The sequence below is a fragment of the Papio anubis genome, unplaced genomic scaffold (assembly GCF_008728515.1).
Source record: "Papio anubis isolate 15944 unplaced genomic scaffold, Panubis1.0 scaffold2151, whole genome shotgun sequence".
NCBI classification, from domain to species: domain Eukaryota; kingdom Metazoa; phylum Chordata; class Mammalia; order Primates; family Cercopithecidae; genus Papio; species Papio anubis.
The window spans coordinates 600-7,399 of NW_022162189.1; the positions used below are offsets into that span (position 1 = coordinate 600).

The 6,800-nt window shown below is 34.7% G+C and overlaps 1 long non-coding RNA gene across 1 annotated transcript; it reads right to left on the reverse strand.

Annotated features, from left to right (window-relative positions):
• Positions 1 to 760: 760 nt before the first annotated feature.
• On the reverse strand, positions 761 to 6,752 carry LOC116272823. The gene is made up of 2 exons (XR_004181380.1): positions 6,713 to 6,752; positions 761 to 1,044 (listed from the first exon to the last, which is right to left on the reverse strand). It is a non-coding gene; the product is annotated as an uncharacterized LOC116272823 (long non-coding RNA).
• Positions 6,753 to 6,800: the final 48 nt, after the last annotated feature.

Here is a 6,800-nt window from a genome sequence, read left to right on the forward strand (position 1 = left end):
GCTGCATAAATTCAGCATTTTGTATGCTTTGACGAAGAGCGAGTCCTGCTATGGCTGCAGTGGAGACAATGGCGACAAGGCTCATCACCAAGGCAATTATAAGTCCAAGGGCACGGAGGGTTCGCTGGAGAGAAGTCCAAATATAAGTCTCAAGAGGTGATGCCCCCCATGGTCGCGTAAGGTTAACAGGTAGCCAAATTTCCTTACGAGCCCTGAGGATATAAATATCCCCAGTAAAGTTGTGCCACTAGGAATGATTGAGGCAAGACAAAAATGTACACGTATCTGTACAATTAACAATCCCCGTAAGATTATCCCATGTCAAATTTCTTGCTAATAATAGGTAGGGCTCACGGACACAAGCAATAATATATCAGGAGGTATTCCGATATAATTGAATATGAAAGGAGTTATTCGGGTTAGAAAGATTAAGGGGCATATTCCCCACAAAAGTGCTAATGGCATCGCCTGCAACTAACAACTTCCAAAAATAACTCTGTACTTCAGGCCTCCTTTACGCCATACCAAGGTTTCATTACTGTTAGCAGCAATACTTTTATTTACCCGGTGCCATTTCAAAGGTATGTGACTAAATTTTATTTGAAAATCACCGTGCACACTTCAATCAGTTATTTGCATCCCATTGTATTCTAATAAAATCCGGGGTTTAGTTCCCCGACATTGTTGTCACTCCAGCACCTCAATATTAGGAGAAACCTCTAAAATAGGACAAAAAAGTAAAGAACTAGGAATAGTTTCATTACTATATACAGTATGATTATATTAAAAACTTCTAGTTACAATAATAACAGTATTAGCAGCCACATGACTATGATTATAACAAACAGTCCAAGCTTCATGCGATTTTCGGAGACAATGAGGACTATTTCCCATACATATTGGAAGTCCTTCCACTCCAAATTGGTATGTGCTGATTATAATTGCTGTTTTTCGTTCTATGTTGTCCTTGTCCATATAGGGGGACGGCATCCAAGTAATGTTATTGGTGAAAACCTTAATTTCCGCCTCCTCCCAGGCGACTCCCTGATACAAGGGTGGAAAGGGAATATAAGTCCAATATTCATACAAAGCCTCACTAAGAGAAATAAGTCCCCCGCCGAGGCACATCTAACAAAGGAAGAAATGTATGCTGAATCCAGTTTTCTTTTCAACAGGGTTTCAATCATCTTGTAGGAAACCACTCAGGTCCACTCCCTGTAAGGACAAGAGCATAGCCCCGTCCCTGTTTTAGAACTTGCCCTTGAACATACTTACCTTCTTTATTAGGATACCAAACCTTTAAACTGTCAGCAGGGACTATCACCGAGGGAGTTGAGGAAAGATAGGTTACGACAGCAGAGTCTTGCAATTGTCTCCATTGATTCAAAAAATAATTAAGGTAAAAAGAACCTTCAAAATCAAAAAAATTAAGGTAGAAAGGTTAACTTTCAAAAAAATCTGGTTTTTTGGGGGGGCTCATTTCCCCCTTTTTGTTTTAATAGTTGAGTTTTTAAAGTTAAATTTGTGTGTTTAATGATGGCTTGACCTTGACTGTTGTCTGGGATTTTGGTGATATGTTGAATAGTGTATTGTTGTAAGAAAACTTATAATTTATGAGAGACATAGGCAGGGGCATTATCAGTTTTAAGTATAAAAGGAATGTCCATAATGGCAAAACAAGTTAAGAGATGTGTAATAACAGAATCAGTTTTTTTAGATGGCAATGGAGTGGCCCATTGAAAATGAGAAAAAGTATTAATGGTATGATGAACATACTTTAATTGTCCAAAAGAAGGAATATGTATAACATCTATTTGTCAAATTTGATTAACTTGAGTACCTCTTAGGTTAACTCCAGGATGAAAGGATGGAATGCTCAAAGGAGTACAGAAAGGACAAGCTCGAATGAGAGAACGAGCTTATTTACGAGTTAAATGAAACCGTTGTTGAAGGCCAGAACTATTAGTGTGATGTAGAGTATGTTCTTGTTTTGTAGTCTGTAAGTGGCCAATTAGAAGTGAATCAATCTGAGTATTTTTATGAACTAATGGTCCAGGCAGTTGAGAATGAGAACGAAGATGAGTGATGAATAAAGGAGTTTGACGTTGGCTTAAAGTAAAGGATAACAAAGAAAAGAATTTTTGAAGAGAAGAAGTAGCACAAAGAGGTAAAGTGGCCTGAGAAATATAAGAAGTAACATAAACGGTGTATTGAGAATTACTAACAATGTTACAACCAGTAGTAGAGAAATTAAGTAAGATCATTAGAACAGTAAACAATTTTTTTTGTTGTACCGAGGGATAAGGATAAACTGTAACTCAAGATTGATGAAGCTTCTTGTCAAGAATTAGAAGTTGTAAGAAGATAAGTGATCTGACTATGAGTGAATTGAGAGATAATTAAGGAAGGATCTCCTCCCCAAAGTTGTCGACAGTGATACCGTTTTTTGATGATTAGTTCGCTAAACGATTGATATAAGTAGTCAAGTGTTTAGATGTTTTATTGGACAAAAAGATCCATTTTAGTCGCTGATTGGTCTGATGAATTATTTTTGTAGGAGAATGTAAAGTATGAAATAAACAAAGGGAAAAGGGAACATCGGGAAGGATATAATGTAAATGAGCCTTTTGAAGTTGTTTTTTCACAAGCTGGAGTTTTTGTAAAGTCAAAGGAGTTAAATGACGTGAGCTGTCCAAGTGACTGTCTCCTTTTAGAATAGAAAAAAGATGTTGTAACTGAATAGAGAAAAAAACAATTTTTGAGATCTATGACCATTAATTTTTAACTTTGTGGGATAAGGGCAGGATTAGGAAGACCAGGCTGTAAACTTTCCCTAGGTTTAATGTAAACATTTATAGTTTTAAGACAAGACAAAGACGGGAATTTTATGTAGAAATACGTGGCTTTATATTTTTTTTGGCCATTTGTTTTTTGACTTACTCTTTTAGAGTTTTAAGTATTTTTTTAAATAATGGTTACTGTTTTACATAAATAGGAGTGGTGGCTATGAGTTTAAAGGATTGTAGCCCATTTTGAACATTTTATTTTTGGCAGTTGAGGAAATATGAGGAATGTTTAAAAAAGTAGTAAATTGTTGTGAAAGATTTTGTTCCCAAAAATTAATATTGATAGGAACAATATAAAAATAAAAAAAAAACACTTGACTTTGTTGACCTTTAGGACCGACACAGGTTAAAGGTTCTACGTCTTGATAAACCACAGAAGTAGCACCCAAGTTAGTGAGTATAACTGTAACTTGTCTTTTTTTTTATTGTATAGGCCTCTAATTTAAACAAATAATAGACATATTTACCCCCATATTAATTAACCCTTTAAAAACTATTTTATTAATATACACTGAACATAAGGGCTTTTGATTAGAAACTAAAGTTTTCCAAAAAACAGTTTTTTTTGTGTTACCAAATTTTTCCTATTGAGAATACGTTTCCCTGTCTCTAGGCATATAAATTGTGAGACTTGAACCATAATAAGACTTTTATTAGTAACATCATGTCCTTTTGGCAAAGGGCCACACTCTCTAATAGTTAATTTGTATACTCCTTTATTAGGAGACAAAGTATAAGGCTGAGTAATAACTAAGTCAGCAGCGGCGCTCTGCTTAGTTGTCACATAAAGTTGAGAAACTGGGGTAAGGTGTGGGATCCTTAAGGAGGACTTGAATTTATTTCTTAATGTTGTAGGCCATTGTTTACTGGGTATTGTATGTAGATTTAGTCAATAACAAATATTTGTAAACAAATAAGGTGATTACAGGTACAGAAATTTAGTTTATAGCTTACTATTTAATAGAGTATCTGTTTTGTAAAAGATGGTGGACCACAAAATACTTAACGGATTTTGGTTTTTAAAACACTGTGATGCTATCCAAGGCTAAATGGATACTTGAAATTGGGATTGGATCTGGTGCTGAGATACAACTTTTACTTAGTTATTGATTTTTTTTTTTTTTTTTGATTATTTTAAGGAGGGTGACTACCATTTTTGTACTTTATAGAGTAGTCTAGAGGAAAGGGTTAAGTATGTAAGCTCTGGGGACAGAAAGTCATATTTTTAAAATATAATAGCTATATGACCTTGGATACATTTATAAAACTGTCTTAACTCTGTTTTTTTGTTTACAAAATGGTAATAATTATAAAATTTGTCAGTCTTAAAGGGATGTTGGAAGAACTAAATGTAAGTGAAGATTTTTTTACAGTAGTAGACACATAGTAAGTACTTAGTATACTATGGCTATTATTACTGTTATTATTGTTAATATTACGTCTATTGATTTTAGCTCTTTAATGTAACAAGTGTAGAACCATAATTTTACATCCTTCAGAGTCATGTTGATTTTGTATTTTTTGGTCCTTTGACTAGTTTAGTCATTTATTATAAGAAACCTAGTTAGTTTGTGCATTTTTTTTCTTTTTTATATTTTTTATTTGTAAAGACTGATAAACCAACTACACTTTTAGACCTGGTGACATAAATTGTTGGGGCCCCAAGCCTGTGGGCCCCGGCTCTCATTTCCCAGGAGAGGAGACAGTAAATTTCCACTTTTATTAGTTTTGAAATGACATTTATTTGTCTAATGTCGACCTTTATCACAACATTTGTACACCTCTGAAGGCAGCTTTCTGCCTTGAGGGATAAAAGTGTTTAATTTTTATGACTTTTTTTTTTTTTTTTGAAATGTCTAGGTTTACCACACTGTAAACAAACACCTTGTTTGTTATTTTTTTTTAAGGCTTTAGACAAAGCTCCAGCAAATAATTGAGTATCATAAATAGCCCCTCTAACACTAACACAAGTTTTAATATATTTATCTAAATTGGCCCCATTGGCCTTTAACGATTTTAACAATTTTTAACAGTCAGCATAAGCATTTTTAAAAGACAATGTTTATAACAAAATTTTTGAAGCAAGGCCAGCACCCACAATTTTGAAGACAGTATCCTGAAGACGGGCTACGAAATCTGAATATTGTTTATTTGTGCCCTATAAAATCTTCACAGAGGAAAGGGAAGATTTTCCTGTTATCTTTACCTTATTTTAGGCCCTTAAAAACAAAGTCTTGATTTGAGTAAAGGCAACATCATCTAAACCAGTCTGAGCATTAAGAGTAGCATATTGGCCCGTGCCTGTGAGTTGTTTCTCAGTGGGTCCAGGGGGATCACACATAATATTTTTCCTAGCCTATACATGTGCCTTGTTCATTTACCAGCTGTGCAATTGTAACCACTGAGAACGATCAAGAAAAGCCTTCCCCAAAGTCTTCCAGTTTATAGGAATTATCAAATTTTTTGATGAAAAAACATCAAGAAGACCAAGGATAAAAGGAGATTGAGATCTATAGTTAGAAATGGCAGCTTTCATTTCTTTTTTAAAAATTTAATTTGTAAGGCATTAAATTGGACATTATTGTCACCATTTGAAAACTAAGCATTAGGAGCAAAAGAAGCACAAATAATTGGAAACAGATCCAGCTCCTTAAATTTTTTTTTTTTAAATTAAAAGTATATATAATATATAATAATACTCATATCCCCAAATATAAAGAATCTCAACATATTAATAAGAAAAGGCAAATAACCCAACCAAAAGTAGCAGAACAAAGAAATGACAATAAACCTATATGTCTAACATCATTACTCACTAGGAAATATGTATATTAATACCAAATTGAGAATCATTACATACACAATACAATGGTTAAAATTTAAAAACACAGAAAATATCAAGAGGTAGTTAATGTGTTAAGCAACTCGAATACTCAACTTCTGTTTGGAGTGTAAATTGGTGGAACCTATGCACCCCTATAACATAACAATTTCCTAGCTGGGGTTATTAATACTATATTAATATTAATAGTTAATGTGTTTATTTATTGACTATTGAAATACTCATAATATTTTAACAAACAATAAGATATACATATACACTGGTTTTAACATATTAAACAGGTGTTTAGTATAAATTTAAAGTATGTCTGATGTGAACAGGGCTTCAACTTTGCCAAACAAAGGCAAAGATAAGGAAGCCGGGGGATTGGAGGCTCTGGAAAATCCTCTTTTAACAGGGCAGAAGAAAAAGAAACAGGGAAAGCTCGCAAAGGTGAATTAGAAGAATATATCTGTAATATTTGTTGAAGCATTTCCATAATACACTGCATGTCAGAATTTCCCTTAGAAGAAGGAAGAGCTGGCTTTTTCTCTTCTCCCCCTTTTGCTACCCTGGCACAAATGGGCTCCATTTCAGATTTATTTTATTTTATTTTATTTTTCCAAATCCTCAGATACCTTTCCTCCTGTGGCTACATTACCACACTCTGAATCAGTCTCAAGTAACTCTAATGTCTGAGTGATAGAGTTACACAAGGTCCACAATTTTAGAGGCATAATATCCCCTAACTGGAGAGCTCTAAGCAGACTTTTTACTACCTGTAACCATTCTCTGCGATTCAGCTGCACTTTAGTCTGATACTGAAACCAGTAACAATGTTGTTCAACATGGGCAAACAATCACTTCAAAGTCTTTTTCTTTCACTTCTACTCCCATAGACAGCAACAGTCCTTGAAACAGCCATAAATATTCTGAGGCCAGAGAGATGGAATTCCCATAATGAAAGCTTAAGAAGGTTCCCCTTAACAATATCTGAGCCTTACCTGCTCCTAGGGGGTTCCCCTTCTTGTTCTCCCCTACTCACCCGTGCTGACCCTGCTCGCTGCGCCACTTGTTGGGGGCCGCACCGGGGGTGGTGGAGAATGAAAGAACACACACAAAGACAAAGACAC